Source organism: Littorina saxatilis, linkage group LG5 (assembly GCF_037325665.1).
Source record: "Littorina saxatilis isolate snail1 linkage group LG5, US_GU_Lsax_2.0, whole genome shotgun sequence".
In the NCBI taxonomy this organism is placed as follows: domain Eukaryota; kingdom Metazoa; phylum Mollusca; class Gastropoda; order Littorinimorpha; family Littorinidae; genus Littorina; species Littorina saxatilis.
In genome coordinates this window covers 3218430-3237995 of record NC_090249.1, presented here as the reverse complement: position 1 = coordinate 3237995, position 19566 = coordinate 3218430, and the positions used below count along the sequence as shown (strand labels likewise).

At 40.1% G+C, this 19566-nt stretch overlaps 2 protein-coding genes across 2 annotated transcripts in view; both read right to left on the bottom strand.

Moving 5' to 3' along the window:
• The window catches only part of LOC138966081 (heparan sulfate glucosamine 3-O-sulfotransferase 5-like), a 222025-nt gene that overhangs the window by 51353 nt on the left and 151106 nt on the right, over positions 1 to 19566 (bottom strand). The window lies entirely within an intron of this gene.
• LOC138966078 (heparan sulfate glucosamine 3-O-sulfotransferase 5-like) overlaps positions 1 to 19566 on the bottom strand; it is a 154823-nt gene that overhangs the window by 37535 nt on the left and 97722 nt on the right. The gene's annotated exons all lie outside the window — the stretch shown is intronic.

Sequence of the window (19566 nt, the reverse complement as noted above, 5' to 3'; positions counted from 1 at the left end):
ACAACTTTAAAATCTCAATGAGTATGCCACCGCAAAGCTCCTTCACTCTATCTTCCCCTACGTACTCTTTTATCTGAAGAATGTTCATTGGTTGAAATGACTCAATCTACAAACTATTTTTTTTCGTTATAACTCATCCTGTCACCAGAATTCCACCAATCCCAGTCAACCAAACATTACACGTCATCATTATGATATCATCATCAGCCGCCTGGCGGCACTACACAAAACGTGACAAAATTATCAATCATAAATCACAGTATAAACATTATTATCTTTTTGATTTTTAGGTCATACAACCCTGATATCATATGCCTTGATTCACAGCATAAAGAATGTAACGTAACCCAAACAAATTCTAGTATCAACGCATTTTTATCCTTATCCTGACATCATCACATAACAATATGCAACAGTTTAACATTTTGACATCGTTAGTAGTTTATTCAAGTGTAAATAAGCTATCTTGACATCAGCAATACCAGGAGTAACCGTGAGAAAAATTCTGTCATCGTCTTCCAAACATGTTACAGCACGATGGGCTCCACACACAATCATAAGTTACAAAATTAAGAATTTAAATCAACCGTCTACCAGAAGTCACCGCACGAAGGATTTTACGTCATCGTCCTACATAGACCACAGTATCAAGAATCTCATACCTTCGTTTGCCATAGGCCACATCATGAACAATTTGAGACCAACGACTACAATACGTCACAGAGTAAAGAATTAAAAAAAAGTCTACTATTACTAATAATTACTAATTACTGTCATAATCTTCATTCTGTAACGTATGGTAGTAGATGGTTTCAAATTCTGCATTGTGTAACTTATAGTAGTACTTTGGAGAATTTGAAACCATCTACTACCATACGTTACAGAATGAAGATTATGACATCGTTGTTTACTATTGTCTGAAGAATTTGACGTCATCGTTTACTTTAGGTCACAGGATGAAGAATATTATATCATAGTTGACCATGCCTCAAAGAAATAAGAATGTAACTCCATTTGTTTTGCCATAGACCACATTCGTATATATTGACATCATCGCCTTCCATAGGTCACGTAAATAAGAATTTGACATCATCATTTGCCGTTGAACACAGTGTGACGCATATTTGACATCGGCGCCTTCCATAGGCCACGGTATGAAGAATTTGACACCATCTTTTGTCATAGGGAACAGTATGACGCGTTTGTCAGCATCGTCTTCAATAGGCCAGGGAATGAAGAATCTGACATTTAATTATCTTTTGCTATAAGCCTCGGTATGAATAATTTGACATGTTAAGCCACCGTAGACATAATTTTGATATTCTACCGTAAGTTTCAGAATGAAGAATTTGATATTATCGTTTAGAATAGGTCACAGAGTGAAGAATTTGGCATCGTCGTTTAAGTATGTTTAACGTCGAAGAATTTGACACAAATACGTGGCGTGAGTCACATAAAGGAAGAGTTTGACATCGCCGTCTGTTGTAGGTCACAATATAAAAACATCCGGTTTCATCGTCTCCTATTTGCCACAGTGTGCAGAATCTGCCATTGTCATCTAAATAAGAATCTGGCATCGTTGTAGAAGTAAGTTTAAGTGCAAAGAAATGAAGAGTTTGACATCGACGTCTACTCTAAGCCAGAGAAATAAAGAATGTGACAGCATCGTTTGCCATTAGTCAAAATAATTATGATCTTGACATTTTTGACATCGTTGTTCCCTAACGCACGTCATCTGTGGTCTTGGAGAAAACATGGCACCTTATCGATGACTCGAATCTACATTCAAGGTCAAGGTCGTTTCATGGAACCCACTCCCCTGGGGAAGGGCGACTGCTCTAAAGTTTGGGTTTCTTGCAGCACTGACCTGGCATTTTGTGGCTAAAGTTGTGAGATTCACGTAAAAACTGCGATGAACGAAGCGCAAGAGACCACAATGCCTGAACCTGTTTGCCATGCTCACAATTTTGTTTAATCATCTAGGTCACAGAAAGACCATCTGGGTGATGTGCCCGTTCCCTGGAAGCTGTATATTGACGTCATGAATCATGGTGATGTCACGATTACGAGGCTGGAGAAATGAATAACGCCAAAATGTTTGCACCTTTTGGTATGAATAAGATCTCATTAATTTTGTGAGAAACGAGCTTCGGTTCAGCGTATCTCCGGTGCTGGTGGATGGATGATGACGCACGAGTACCGGTGCTGCTGATGCCGCCGCAGTGACGCCGGTATCGTGACGTCAGTGAGCAATCACGTCATCTCACAACTAAAGTTTTGTGTTAAGGTGAATACTGCACGGCAACATTTTGAGCACAATGCTTCGGTACGCTTCAATGACTTTGGCTCTTGACCCTGTAGAGTAAACGTGAGCACTGGTGCGATTTACAGTGGAAGTACACTCTTACTTCCCTCTGGTGATTTGTAGGTATTTTGAGTATATGCTCGTCATCTGAAGCACTAAACAAAGTATATGGTGTGCACGTTAAAGATCCCACGATTGACAAAAGGGTCTTTCCTGGCAAAATTGCTTAGGCACAGTTAATAATTGTCTACCATACCCGTGTGACTTGGAATAAGGCCGTGAAAGGTAAATATGCGCCGACATGGCTGCAATCTACTGGCCGTATAAAATTTTATCTCACACGGCATCACTGCAGAGCGCCTAGAACTGTACCCACGGAATATGCGCGATATAAGCCTCATTGATTGATTGATCGAGTATTTTATTCCTTCGTAATTTCAACGATGACCACTGTCTGAAGTTGATTTTCCTCTGATTTTCCTTCCGTTTTCAGTCGCTTCGTTAGTACATGTAGTACCTTACTCAAATCCGTCCAATGAAGTAGATCTGTTGTTTTTGTGCTTTGATGATGGTCCTAGGTTAGGCTTAGTTTCACAATGCTGCAGCGATGGGCGTTGCTTTGGTACCACTGATGAACGCCATGTGACTGAAATGATTCGAGATAACGGTCTGTCTCCCCTTCTTTGACATACTTATAGGAGTTGTGTCTACGTACCTCCGCAAGAATCTGTTGAAGATGTTTGCATGTACTAAGGACACGCATGGCAATGTTGGTACGTTTGGCAATGCTGCAGTGCGGTCATCTTCGTTAAAAGAAGGTCTTGTTATTGTTGTGCGGTATTCAACCTTTGTCGCACAGTCCTACTTGGTAAACACCGAGGCCTATCCGATCTAGGGGGCCTGGTAGCTTAGTTGGTAGAGCACAGGACTTGTGATCATAATGTTCGAATCCAGGGCGGTGTAACAAGGGGAGCATTCTCCGTCCGATCTGATGAAACCATAAAACGAAGGTGAATTTCTGCTGTCCGTTGATTAATTCAAACACATCTGCGATGTGGGACGATGAGAGGACACCTCCCACGACAAAACACTTGAAGTAGGTCTGTTCAAGTTACAGCGAAGCTCCTTTGCAGAAGTAGAACATCTGTTCATACTCCTGTGACGCTGCTCACTTGAAGTAAAAGGTCTGTTCATGCTTCAGTCAAGCTCTTTTGCACAAGTAGACGATCCGTTTTATACTTCTGTGACGCAGCTCACTTGAAGTAGAAGGTGTTTTCATGCTTCAGTAACGCTGGTTTTTGGCGCTCCGCTATCGTAGTCATACATTCGGCTCCGTCTGCAAAGACAGAGAATTCAGACTCCCGTTATTAGGGAGGTTTAGAAACGTTAGGAAGATTTGGTTGTACCAATTGTGGGGAACGATATGTAAGGGTACATTACACACGCACGCACGCACACTGGTACGCAAACGCGCACGCACGCACGCATGCACATAGACACTGGTACGCAAACACACACAGACACAATCACGCACACCCGCATGCACACCCGCATGCACACACGCACACACGCTCGCACGCCTCCCCACATTTCCAACACTCCCCCTCCCACAAAACACACACACACACACACACACACACACACACACACACACACACACACACACACACACACACACAGCTGATAAAACTAATGGTTACGCCAACAAAATCTACACGGACTTTACTGAATGATACCCCCACCCCCCCCCCCAAAAAAAAAAAAAAAAAAAAAGAGTATACGTGAAATACGTATAACCATAATTAAGGAGGTTTAGAAACTGCGTCACCTATCTGCTACGTCACCTACCAGGACACGTATCTCACATGCGGGTCGCGCTGCGTGTGATGATTAGGTACGTGTTCACGTAGCAAATACTTCCATACGTCAGCGCAACGTACGTATGTCAGATTCTATCAAGTCCAACCATCCGAGAAGGGTGTAAGGATGCTCAATATTTTCTGGAATCTTTCCTTCACGCTTCAGTCCATATTTCATAATTCTGGTTTGTATACATCGTAGTCGCCGATGTGTCAAGAGCATGGCCCCACGGACGACAAGGCGCTGAGACTTACGTCGCGTATCCTTCTGTGGGCCTATTGAGTGTGCTCGCCTCGATTCACTTCGAAAAGCAGACACAGAAAGCAAAATACCGCTCGTTCAAATGTATTTTGTAGTTAAAGCTGTTCAGTGGAATGAATTCAATCCCTCCGGTAGAAAAAAAGAATGGAAAAGCTCCACTAGAATGGATTTTAGTGCAAATGTGTCGGTGTCTCGATAATACGTGAACGCTGTGACCTTCTTTTTGACAACTTCTGAGCGTTAGATACCACGTTACGTGCATACTACACCCCTATCACTGCGGGTATTCCCACTGTCGATCGATGTGCGTGCTTCTAATACGGGCGTGATCACGTATAAAACTGTTTTTATACGTGAAGGCAACGTATCTCATATTACTTTAAAATCTAATTATGAATCATTCAAATAAAGTACGAGACCTCCCCTTACAGTATTTTCCTATATCCTGGCGCATAAACCACATTTTTTAGTTGTGTGGTTGCTTGACTAAAATTAAATAAATCGGGTGACCCGTTCCAACGGCTCTGCGATATCACAGCAAACCATGAAGCACGCAAGAACGACCCAAGTTAAATTTAGAAATGTCATCTCGACCAAAATACTCCCAGGAAGCAAGTACCTTGCTGCGAGGAAGCGTATGTTTAAAAAGACTGAAAATTCAGCATAACAGTAACCTTTTCCCAGGAACAGACTGATGAAGTCTGCTAGGTAACCCAATGCACACGTGTATCATGTGTGTGTGGTGGGTGGGGGGGGGGGGGTGTTGTTTGGTTTGGCTAGTAAAACTGCCTAGCAAGAATGTTTTGTTTCATAAAGACTTTGTAAACGACCCTAAAGTAATGTTCCGTCCAATCCGTTTGAATTGAAGGCTAGGTTTCGGAACACACATAAAGACATGCGCGTACGCACGCACACACGCGCACACCCACAAACACACACACACACCCATACATACACACACACACGCACACAAACACACTCGCACACACATGGCGTCGCCCATGTAGTCAGACAGACAAGCAGACAGACATAAAAACACACACACACATATATACACACATTCGCACACGCACACGACAGTCAGAAACACGACACTCACTTACACACTAACACACACCCTTATAAGCGGGGGTGAAAGCGTGGTGGCCAGTGACCCAGAACGAACACAAGCCAACGCTCGAAGTTCGATTGCCCTACTTTTCTTTTCTGTTTCCTTAAAAAAAATCAAACAAATCTTTGACACACAATGACAGCAGCAGTTTCAACATTGGGTAGTGTTGCAGACTTAAGCGCGCTGTCCACGATTTTTTAAAGCACGAAATGCATGATGTTCGAAAGGAGTTTTGCCCTACTTTGATACGTGACGTGGTATCTGACGAGCAGTTTTTACAACATTCCTCTGCGTGACTTATCTCGATAGGGATAGGTGAGGTCGGGGTACGTGACGCAATATCTAAACCTCCCTATTATCTCATCAACGATCTCAGCATCAACTCAATCCTGCGGTTACTTATAATCGTTTACATCAATATTATCATCTTTCTCCTCCTCTTCTTTAATGCCACCACCACAAACAAAAACAACAACAAGAACAACAACAGCAACAACAACAACAACAACAACAACAATTTCATCATCATCATCATCATCTCTACCACCACTTCCAATCCTATCGTTGTTGTCAACAGCATTATTATTGACATCATCGTCACTAAAAGGTTTGATGTAAAATTGCTTCATCCAACAGTCCAAGCTCTGTGTACAGGAGGCAGACAAGCTCTGTGTACAGGAGGCAGACAAGCTCTGTGTACAGGAGGCAGACAAGCTCTGTGTACAGGAGGCAGACAAGATGTTGATTCTTGGTATGTGTCCAAGAGAAGGGGTGTTCTCATCCTATGTATAAACCTTGCCATGTCTAGAGGGGGTGAAACACACTGTTGTTCTACTACCCTACGATATTAGTAAAGGCATGAAGAACTATATACACATGGCGAAAGTGTATTTTTTGTTTGTTTTTTTGCTGAACGCCCAGCCGACCACGAAGGGCCATATCATGGCGGGGCGAAAGTGTAGAGGTGTTGGATTTTATAGTTGATTTTTTTTTGGGGGGGTGGGGGGGGGGGGTTGGGGATATTGTGTACTCACGCGCTACTCGACTAAAAAAAAGTTACATGCTAAAGAAAAAATGTTACACCAAGAAAGAATAACAAAATTTAAACGCGATCTAATGCAAAGGACCACCGCACAGGCAAAATGCTTGCAAATTTAAGCGCACGGTGCAGAGGAGGTAACGAACACAAAAAAACACATTCATGCACATTTTATGACAGCAACAAGCACAGTTGACTCAAAGACTCAAGACCCAACCATAAAGACATCAACATTACACATCAATTTTGGATACAAGTTGTGAAATGAATATAAACACCCCACCACCACCCCTCTCTCTCTCTCCCTCCCCCTCTCTATCCCTCCGTCCGTGTCCCTCCTCCTTCCCTCCCCTTCTCTTTCTCTCTCCCCCTTCCTACCCCCTTCACCCCCCTCCCTCCTCTCTCGCTGTCTTTCCTCCCCCTCTTTCTTTGTCTCCCTCCTCCCCGGCCCCCTCTCTCTCCTTTCCCCATCCCCATCTATATATCTTTGTCCGCCCTCTCCTTTATGTCTCCTCCCCCCCCCCCCCCCCCGCCCCTGTCTCTCTCTCTCTTCGTCTCTGGGTGCGAAGTGCCTAATGAGACTTTAGACACAATCCGTCTTGGGAAGAACTTCAAAGAAAAAAGTATTTCGAAGCAGACAGACTCTCTCCAACTACTTTTACTCTGAAAGTAAAATCGAACAGTACTGGCGGAAATTCCTTTGAAGATAATGCAGAAGGGAGAAATGCCAAATCGGCCTACGCAAATTATGCAAATTTAAAATCAATCATGCAAGAAAATTAATTAAAGCAGTAACACTAAGTCATTATATTTAGTCAAGTTTTGACTAAATATTTTAACATCGAGGGGGAATCGAAACGAGGGTCGTGGTGTATGTGCGTGTGTCTGTGTGTGTGTGTGTGTAGAGCGATTCAGACTAAACTACTGGACCGATCTTTATGGAATTTGACATGAGAGTTCCTGGGTATGAAATCCCCGAACGTTTTTTTCATTTTTTTGATAAATGTCTTTGATGACGTCATATCCGGCTTTTCGTGAAAGTTGAGGCGGCACTGTCACGCCCTCATTTTTCAACCAAATTGGTTGAAATTTTGGTCAAGTAATCTTCGACGAAGCCCGGACTTCGGTATTGCATTTCAGCTTGGTGGCTTAAAAATTAATTAATGACTTTGGTCATTAAAAATCTGAAAATTGTAAAAAAAAATAAAAATTTATAAAACGATCCAAATTTACGTTTATCTTATTCTCCATCATTTGCTGATTCCAAAAACATATAAATATGTTATATTCGGATTAAAAAGAAGCTCTGAAAATTAAATATATAAAAATTATGATCAAAATTAAATTGTCCAAATCAATTTAAAAACACTTTCATCTTATTCCTTGTCGGTTCCTGATTCCAAAAACATATAGATATGATATGTTTGGATTAAAAACACGCTCAGAAAGTTAAAACAAAGAGAGGTACAGAAAAGCGTGCTATCCTTCTTAGCGCAACTACTACCCCGCTCTTCTTGTCAATTTCACTGCCTTTGCCATGAGCGGTGGACTCACGATGCTACGAGTATACGGTCTTGCTGAAAAATGGCGTTCAGTTTCATTCTGTGAGTTCGACAGCTTTTTTGCTGCTGTATTTCATATATATATATATATATATTTATCTAAATGGCACCTTTAGGAGACATACTGCAGTTATAAGTATACATTAAGGAGACAATTGGATAAGGGAGACATGTTTGTGTCTCCTTTATGTTCAGCTCCAAATTTTCCCGCCTGAAGGATCAACACGTGAATCTAACTATAGATCTAACGTTTCTCAGTTGCGGTGCGAACCTTGTGGATTGTCCCATTGTTGTATAGGGGGTTACGGGTAGTTACAAATTGAAAAGTCATTGATAGGGTATATACATAGAACAGTTAGAAACAGTATATTATGGAGAACTTTATTTTTGTATAGAATACTCAGAGGAGACACGAATATGAATATATTTTGGCTATATTTGAAACACCATTCCTAAATTCATATGTTGCGATTTATATTAGCTGAAGATCTATTAAGAAACATTTGTCAACACTGAAATTATAATTTTGATTATTACTTCAGGCCATCGGCACATGTATGTGAAATGTCTCCCAAAGGTGCCATTTTGAGTTCTATATACGTTATTAACTTTGCACAAGTATTGACTTTGTTTTGTAATAACTGCTCCAGCTTTCGATTAAAACAATCACATTATACAGCCTAGTCCTTCTGTTGAAGCTTATTGAGGGGGTTGGAGGAGGTGAGGGGGGGGAGGGGTAGGGGGAGTGGTGGTGTTTACCTGCCTACCTACCTCACTTTTTGTCACTGACTATCTAGCTAGGAGTAACTAAATTTCACAAATATAAAACTGTCAGGTTAATACTGCAAAGGAATCAAGAGACAAAACAAAATCAAAAGTATCCTTTCATGGGCACATGCATATGCGTACGTACGTGCATGCGTGCATCAGTGCGTGCATGCATGTGCGCGTACATGCATACACTTGTGAGTGTCTGTGTGTGTGCGCTCGCGCGCATGTATGTCGGCGTCGCTCAAAGTGCTGTGATGTGCAAGTTTTCCGTTGCTAACACATCTTTCTTTCTTCTTTTCAATCATTCATTCATCTTTAAGAATATGGTGAGGGTGCGGTAGGTCGAGCGGGGCTTGCGGGGCGTGGGAGGGGGGGCTAGGGGGAGGGGGGGGGGGTAAGCAGGTAAGGCATTCGAAACAATTTTCTGCTGTAACAAAAAATGTGCATGTAGTATTATTCTCCACAATAAAGCTGGATGGCAAGGGAAAAGCTGGATTTGCTCGAATGAGAGACAGACAAAAGTCAGTGAATTGATCATCGTAATGTGTTGAGTCTCATGATAGTTGTACGGATGTTTATAACAGCACAGGATTAGTATACAGTCACAACATTTGTGATCGTGTGTGATAAGTTGAAATAAAACTCACCGCCTGATTTCGCGCTTAAAAAAAACAAAAAGCAATATCCATAAACAAAAATATCCACTGGCATTTAGGGATTACAAAAACACCAACAAACTGGTTTACATCATAACCGCTTCATCTCTGCTTTGTTATTTTTCTGCTTGCTGAAGTTTTATCGCACGAGATTTTGCTGCTGATAAATATTTCGAAATAAACCAATATTTGCAGGATAAGGTAGGACAAAGTCAAAGTCAAATCAGTGGAAGGGAAATGGGGGGAAAACATTAAAATATTCGCAGATTTGGCTTATTTTGCTTGGAATTTATATTCATTCAGTCCCTTTTAAAATTACGTTAACATAGACTTCAATACAATATTCTGATCAGAAAAAGACACAAGATTCGACAACACTGCTACAGAGCTTTATCTTGCAAGCCGAAAAAAGTAAACAAAACTGGAAAATCTGTTTTACACAAAAACAACATTAAAAAAAAAAAAAAAGACATGCTAGTCAAAATGTAAAAATCCTTCCTTGAACAGCACGCCACAAAAACTTACGTCTTGTTTCGGAGCGGGTCCATTTCATCTGTAAATGAGAAACCATTTTCATGCGTCATGCTTTGAACCCCATTAAAGACGCATTCCTTTAGTCTCACAGAAATATCCAAACTTTCACATGCACAACTCACTATCTCCACAGTCCCAAAGACAAGAGTGGCCGCAAGCACTGTTGCCTCTGTTTTACGGCTGTTTTGTTTCTCTCAACATTTTTGAATTGATTTTTGGCACTTCAGAATCTTTACAGTTTTCTTGCTATGAGGCAGTTACATTCAAAAGTACACACTGAATTCAGTATTATGAGTTTTTAAACAAAAACCTTCAAAGAAAAAAACAAAACAAAACAAACCCTTCATTTTGCAACAAACAAACAAAATCCCTTTACCTATAGAATCACCTACAACGCTTACCTTTTTAAAACAGTTTTTTTTAATGTGATAGTGAGAATAGAAAAATTCCGGAAATAATCCTCTCGGGTTTATATGGGTTGTGAAAGAGTAAATACTCTTGCTTTTAGTGAGGCAAGCTTTCTACACGTACGTGCTCCGTGTCCACGTGTTTCAAACCGACCCCTCGCTAGTAACTGGCCTATAATGTCACGTGGGAAAGTTTGACTCACTGAAACCAAGAGTATTCACTCTTGCACAACCAACATAAACTCGACAGAGTTATTTCCGGACATCGTCTATTGTACCCAGCAGTAACACTTCAGACCTGACAACGCACCTGCCATCTTTGCTCTCAAATCATAGAGTCGTTCGGTTACTAAAAGAAATGAAAGATTCGTATGTTTTCAAATAGCTAGAAATATATAGACTGTAAACATTCCACAGAAATGCAAATTTCTGTCAATACACTACAGACATGCAATACAATAACAAAATAAGCTATGGCTTAATTGGATCGTTCTGCGACACTAAACATTGTTTCCAGAAGCACCTGTGAGAATTGTAGATACATACTGACACTGAATATATAGAGACAAGACAGCACTGAGTGCCTACTGGCAAATAATTCAGACACAACTGTTATGAATGAGTACGGAAAACGAAGAAAACAGTTATAAGACAGAACTAACGCAGAGTTCAAAGACAGTCATAACAATCATCACACAGGAAGCCTCCATGCAGGCGCGGAACACAGAGACAACGTATTCCTGACAAAGTACTGACGAAGAATGCTGAAATAACCATATGAATACCAAGACAGATCACATCCGTATATGGGTGCGTCTCAGAAACTGATCCTTTTGTGTGTGCCATAATCAAATTAGCCCACAATTGAAACATACTGAATTTTAAATCATGATATTGGTATTTTTGAGAAGTAAAATGAATAAAGAAATAGTACAAACAAAACTGAGTATTTTGCATGATTATTATGAAGGTTGTTTTGCGAAAGAAATGATTAAATGCGTGAAAAATGGAGGTCTGATCTGTGACATGAACCATCAACTAGTTTTGTACCTCACTACAAGAATCGTTTAGAATGTCCAAGGACTGCTATTTTTGTTATGTGTGTTAGGTTTAAGTGTACTTGACAGTTGAAATGTAATTTTGTCCACAGAATTGTTTTTTTAAACGAAATTAATCGCTTGAAAGTTTGCCATCACTGTCGTAACATATGTTTCCACACGCGTGCAACAGCATCAAGTCCTAAATTTGAACTTTAGAATTTGCATATTCATCTTCAACACGATCTTGACATGAAAGGGCATAGAAACTCGCTAAGTTAAATGTTATTTAAGTATTATTTTCTCAAAATTGCATCTGCAAACTAAGTTGAAAGTTGCGCAATATGACATGCTTCTTCAAAATTCCGTTACGATGGTGAACGGTTTTGCAAATAATGTTCAGAGTTTTGAAGAAAGATTAGAACTATTTTGCGCGTAGTGACTTAGAGGTGCGGGTGACTACGCATGCGCAGTTACAGAGAGAAATAGTTCAGGTTCCAGCAGCGAAGAAAGATTTCGAGAATGTTTCCGAAGTCTGTGATTTTGTTACGACAGTGATCAACACCCAAGGTTCTTAAGAAAAGGTGAGTTTTTGCTGCTATGATATTCTATGAAGTGAAAAATTAGGCTAAACATTTGTTAATAATAGTTTTTCTTTCGATTTCACGTAGTCAAAACTTGACTAAATGTTTTAACATAGAGGGAGAATCGAAACGAGGGTCGTGGTGTATGTGTGTGTATGTGTCTGTTTGTCTGTGCGTGTGTGTGTGTAGAGCGATTCAGACTAAACTACTTGACCGATCTTTATGAAATTTGACATGAAAGTTCCTGGGTATGATATCCCCGGAATTTTTTTTTTTTTTTTCGACAAATACTTTTGATGACGTCATATCCGGCTTTTTGTAAAAGTTGAGGCGGCACTGTCACACCCTCATTTTTCAATTAAATTGATTGAAATTTGTGTAAAGCAATCTTTGACGAAGGCCGGACTTCGGTATTGCATTTCAGCTTGGTGGCTTAAGAATTAATTAATGGCTTTGGCCATTAAAAATCTGAAAATTGTAATAATTTTTTTTTTTAATATAAAACGATCCACATTTACGTTCATCTTATTTCACATCATTTCCTGATTCCAAAAACATATAAATATGTTATATTTGGATTAAAAACAAGCTCTGAAAATTAAAAATATAAAAAATTATGATCAAAATTAAATTTCTGAAATCCATTTAAAGGAACGGTAAGTGTCAATGTTTTCTTTAATTGTAAAAGTTGTATGTTCAATGGAATGGTAAGTCTGAACAAAATAATTACTTTATTTTGTTTTTAGCCAGTGAATGTGGATGCATCAAAATCTTGATAGACATTAAACAAATTCATGTTAGTGAAACTAGTACACATATTGCATCAATCTTTAGTTGAAATCGCAGGTACTTGCATGTTTCAGGTGCAAGAGATTCGACCTGATGAACTGGTGGTAACGTTCCTTCGAAGGAAACCGAAGGGGAACTACTATTGCTTTCCAGGGATCGATGATATTTCCTTAGTCCCTACATCTGATGCAACCATGATTCGTGACCCCACCTTCAATGCCAGGGGGCATTATTTCTTTTAAAATAAATTAATTAACTGCAAGTGGCAACTGTTCTATATGTAACCAATGCCTTTGGTTTATTGTCTTAACAATTGAATGAACCACTTTTGAACATTTGCATTCTTCATGTCAAACCTTATAATACATGTCTGGTTGTTCGTTTCCGAGTTACGTCGGTGATGAACTTTTCATTAATGTTTCTCTTTTTTGGGGCAAAGTTTGCTTGATTTTGTCCAGCTTTTTTTCTTTCTGTTCCTGTTTTAGTGTTTGCCATTTTACCTAAGAAGAATCTGGTTGCAAAATCAGCTTCATTTAGTAAAGTTTGTGGGAAAAAGCATAACCGTTTCTTTGTTACAAAAGTGATGTTTCCATGTTACATCGGTGACCATTTTGCATTCTTTTGGGATAACTTTCTAACATTTTGTCTTAGAGCAACAAATCTTTGTATATATGCTATTGTGAAGGTTAAATGTCAATAAGACTGAATGAATGCCATGTATCAACATGTTCTGATCAGGATATCATTAATTAATTTTCATTTTTGTATTGAAATTTTGACGAATGCATGGAACTTTGAAAAAAACATTATTTTGTTGTTTGCATGTAGTCATTTCATATTGAACTCTATAATGGCTTGTGATTCAACAATAATAACTGAATAAAAGTCGTTTTCAGCCTTATAAATGCAGTTTTTTTTGTCTTTTATTGTTTCCATGTTACACGGGTGATTTTGCACACATGGTCCAAATAATGCTCAATATATGGCAAACTAAAGGCAATGTTATATTTTTTCTTGTTTAAACTGAAAAGGTACACCCTGAGAAGTGTGTAAATAGTATTATCAACGTTTTCTGGGAAGATTTTACTTTTGGTGATAATGTCACAAACAGAGGACGAGATTCTGAGACGCACCCATATATATATATAGAAAGTAACGATACTGAAAGAAAATACAGATATTGTTTTGACAATTATCAAGGTACTGAATAGAAAGACATCTATAGAGAATTTTATGACAGCTATGAGATAGTACTGGCAAACACTTAACTCTCTATTTGCTGTACATGAAACGTTCATGACAATTATGATAATATGTCTACCAAAAAAAATAAATAAAAAAAAATAAACCCACACACACACGCAGAGAGTCATGAATTCTCAAATAAATGTCATCCAATACGCAGAGACACAAACGACGATCATTCAAACATACTGACGAGTAACACAAGACCAATCATTGGCATATACCGACAAAGATTACTGAAACTCGCTACAAAAAAGTCACAAAAATATGCTGATAACAGTAAACAAAAAGTTAAACAAGTCGCGTAAGGCGAAATTACTACATTTAGTCAAGCTGTCGAACACACGGAATGAAACTGAACGCAATGCAATTTTTCAGCAAGACCGTATACTCGTAGCATCGTGAGTCCACCGCTCGTGGCAAAGGCAGTGAAATTGACAAGAGGAGCGGTGTAGTAGTTGCGCTGAGAAGGATAGCACGCTTTTCTGTACCTCTCTTCGTTTTAACTTTCTGAGCGTGTTTTTAATCCAAACATATCATATCTATATGTTTATGGAATCAGGAACCGACAAGGAACAAGATGAAAGTGTTTTTAAATTGATTTCGAAAAATTAATTTTGATCATAATTTTTATATTTTTAATTTTCAGAGCTTGTTTTTAATCCAAATATAACATATTTATATGTTTTTGGAATCAGAAAATGATGATGAACGTAAATTTGGATAACAAGATGAACGTAAATTTGGATCGTTTTATAAATTTTTTTTAATTTTTTTTTTACAATTTTCAGATTTTTAATGACCAAAGTCATTAATTAATTTTTAAGCCACCAAGCTGAAATGCAATACCGAAGTCCGGCCTTCGTCTAAAATTGCTTTACAAAAATTTCAATCAATTTGATTGAAAAATGAGGGTGTGACAGTGCCGCCTCAACTTTTACAAAAAGCCGGATATGACGTCATCAAAAGTAATTATCGAAAAAAAGAAAAAAACCTCCGGGGATATCATTCCCAGGAACTCTCATGTCAAATTTCATAAAAATCGGTCCAGTAGTTTAGTCTGAATCGCTCTACACACACACACAGACAGACACACACACACACACACACACACACAGACAGACAGACAGGACACTCACACATACACCACGACCCTCGTCTCGATTCCCCCCTCTACGTTAAAACATTTAGTCAAAACTTGACTAAATGTAAAAACTAGGAGAAAAGACGACGTTCGGAAACAAAATCGGGTTTGTATGGGCTGTGAAAGAGGGAATACCCTTTTTATCGGACAAATAAATTCACACATGTCCTCGTGTTTCAGACACACCCCTGGCTCGTGATTGGCCCCTCTAATGTTTGTCCCAGTGAAAGGAAGGGAATTAATTCACTCTTTCACAACCCATACAAACTGACCCGACAGAGGTATTTTCGGAATTCGTCTTTTCACAGAAAAGAGAGACGAAGAACTGGAGAGAAGAACGAAATAAGTAAAAGAGAGACGAAGAACTGGAGAGAAGAACGAAATAAGTAAAAGAGAGACGAAGAACTGGAGAGAAGAACGAAATAAGTAAAAGAGAGACGAAGAACTGGAGAGAAGAACGAAATAAGTAAAAGAGAGACGAAGAACTGGAGAGAAGAACGAAATAAGTAAAAGAGAGACGAAGAACTGGAGAGAAGAACGAAATAAGTAAAAGCCTGCGAAATAAGAAATAGCATCGAGGTAGCCGCGAGAGCTGGTTCCACTCTATCCATTGTAAGTTTGCATCAGAATACTCTAGTTTCTAGAAATAAGTGGTGCTCTTAAATTGAGAAATGTATACGAGATATATAGTAATCAGTGGTCGTATGGAAAACCCGCAGCGGTCGTGTTGAGTAGTTTCAGGGAACAAGGACAAGAATAATCGTGAATATGTTATGTTATCTATGAATTTAGTATTTTGAACAGATGAGGCAGAGCGCTATTTAACTGACTTCAGTAATGTGTGTATAATAAAACGCTAGAATATAAACACGTTTAGACTCGATTTCTCTTTGTCATTCCTATGAATTTAGTAGTTATCAGAAACTGATACGGAAGGGGAGTTACATTTTTTCCTGCATGAAACTTTTATGACGATTACGTCCAAACGTGTGCTTAATCTCGGGGAATGCCGGGAAAAGGCACGGACAACAGCGGACAAAAACTGACACGGAACAGTTCTTAACTCGAGTGAGCCATCTCCGCAACTCAGTTAAATCTAAAGAAAAATAACGAATTTTTCAACATAATTTTCCCTGCATGAAACTTTCATCATGTTTGGTTGGTCTCGGGGACTGGGGGGAAGAGGCACGGAAAACAACAGACAGAAACTGACACGGAACAGGTCTAAACTCGAGTGAGCCATCTCCGTAACTCAGTTAAAGCTGAAGAAGAATAAATCATCTTTCAACCTATTTTTCCCTGCATAAAACTTTCATCACAAACCGATCGTGTTGTACTACTTTGTCCAACATAGATGGAATTTTTATCACAAAACTGATCCTGCATGTACTGATCACAAACTGATCCTGTTGTACTACTTTTTCCAATACATATGGAATTTTCACACTTACGTCCATACGTGTGGTTGGTCTCGGGGGATGTCGGGAAGAGGCACGGAATACAACGACAAGCCGCTTTGAACTCCTTGCGGAATTTGCCTGCAACACAGAATTCACACAGCTGACAGGATCGCCTGACACAGGGGTGAAGGCCGCCCTGAATTCGCGGCAAAAGGAGCCTGCAACATAAAACACACGCCATTTAAAACAACACCCTACCCCTACGCCATAACCCGTGTGAAAAGGAATTGAAAAAGTCTGGCATTGCGTAGCAATCATAATTTATCCTACATACCAGTGAGATACCACTCATGTCATAACAATATCGTTCACCACAGTTCATGTGACTGAGGTCAAGTAAAACTAGGCTGGCAGGGACCTGTTATTCCACTGCGAATGATGCCAGAGTCACCGAGACAAACGTCATTATGGAAACACTTTTGCCCTTGATGGTTCCCCTGAAAGAATGTTTAGAACAAACACGTTACGCAATGCTTTACAGAGTGACGTTACTTTGCTTTGACGTCAAAGATTGCAGAAGCATTGTAAGAGATAGAGGTTTCATTAGAAGCGTCTTCAATTTGTTCACGTCGACTCAGGGATGTTCGGAGCTGAAGGCATGTAAATACAGTATGTAGGATAAACAGAATACTACATGGCTTGCTGTGTCGTACCAGATTTACACTCGTTGCTTTTTCAAATATTGAAAAGCTCGCTTTCGCTCGCTCGTTCAATGTTTGAAAAAGCAACTCGTGTAAATCTGGTACGACACAGCAAGCCATGTAGTATTCTCTATGACTGTCATTGCGTAGCAATACTGACTCTAACGTTCTGGTAAGTGAATAGAATGTGCTGGTAAATGTATTCAAATTATTCTTTTTACTGCCGCAGTTCAAACCATGTCTGAATTTAATTTTCCGTCAAGCAAAGTTAGCGCCGAAATTCTGCCACGCTTTCGATGTGATATTTCACTGTCTCCTCAGCTCAACTGTGTGCTATATAAAAACACGTTTACACTCGAGTTCTCTTTGAAAATCCTATTTTGCAAAATAAAAAGGGTTTGGGTTTCCCGGACATTTTTAGGCGATAAAGGTAAACAGTACCAGCATTTCATTCCCATTTCTAGATCCGTCACAAAGGTTTATCACAAGCCGGTTATGACGTAAGGGTAGGGTGCTGTATTCTCTGACGTATGCATACAATCACTACACGTTAAAGCAGAAACGTGTTTTCGTCTGGCACCAAAGAGATGTGACACGATCCTTCAGGCTGATGTGTACGAGAAATATACCGACAAGGTAGGCATGGGAACCAGACGCGGATGACGATTGTTTGAAACCACACACACAAATCTACACTGCAGCCATTCTGGCGACTGGTCCCCACCCAGTTGGTATTTAACTATCTCATGCACATTGGCCCAGATTCATTAACTGGCCCATTAGAGGAAGCTCAGGAAAGTGTGTCTGCACTAATCCAGGCAACAAAAAGTGTGCAAGAACTTTAAGTGTCATTTGTACTAATTCGAGAGCTGGAGTGGGCGCCATTTTGATCAAATATTCGTCATGAAAATCTGTGACCTGGAAAGCGTTTCATTAACATGGTACATTTAAATGAATATTAAACCTCACGGCGCCCCTTCTGCCTGTCGTTTGTTTTAGCCAAAGATACTTTAATGCACATCGTTGTCGCTTTAATGGACCGGTTAATGATTTGATAGAAAGTGTTATTTTAGTGCAAAAACACCTGTTTCGGCCCCAACACACAACTACGTACATCCTGACCATAGACACATGGTATTGATTTTGGAAAGACAAAAATATTAATTTTGTTTCTGGACTTCAGTTGCATGCAGGCCCCTCTAAACTTTTACCTTTCTTCAACTGTCATTGTCTTTACTTTTCGACCCCATTTCTGGTTGTTCTGCTTGTTAGGTTTGGCGGTCTCCCTTGGGCATGCATACTTCACGTGGTGTGGGGCAATTTGAGCCCTGCTTGTTAGGGTTGGCGGTCTCCCTTGGGCATGCATACTTCACGTGGTGTGGGGCAATTTGAGCCCTGCTTGTTAGGTTTGGCGGTCTCCCTTGGCCATGCATACTTCACGTGGTGTGGGGCAATTTGAGCCCTGCTTGTTAGGTTTGGCGGTCTCCCTTGGGCATGCATACTTCACGTGGTGTGGGGCAATTTGAGCCCTGCTTGTTAGGTTTGGCGGTCTCCCTTGGGCATGCATACTTGACGTGGTGTGGGGCAATTTGAGCCCTGCTTGTTAGGTTTGGCGGTCTCCCTTGGGCATGCATACTTCACGTGGTGTGGGGCAATTTCAGCCCTGCTTAAGGGTCCTTTCTCGCCATGATTAAAGTTAAACGCTAGCACTCGACGAGAACCAACGCCAGAACAGACAATTTTGAATTTGAAGGTGATGTCACCCCCTTCTCCTCCTTCGCTACCCCCATCATAGTCTCCACCCCTCACACCCCCCCCCCCCCTCAAAAAAGAGGGGAAATACGACCTACCAATAACAATTATTGCAAATGTTGAAAAATCTGATACGAGAACTATTTAAAACTTGACAAAACATGTATTAACACAAGTTACAATAGTAAACACGACCAAAACATCCATCACAGTCTCCAAAGTTTAACGCCAAAGCGGCGTCTTGTTCCAAGAACTACCTGCTGCCTGGGGGTCAAACGAATGCATTAACCCCGAGACAGTTGCCTTCAGAGGCACCGTCCTTGCCGTGAGCATGTTTCAGCTCACCATCTGACATCTGGCTTTACAAAGGGTAAGACCACCCGTTCACTTGGACACATACCAACCATC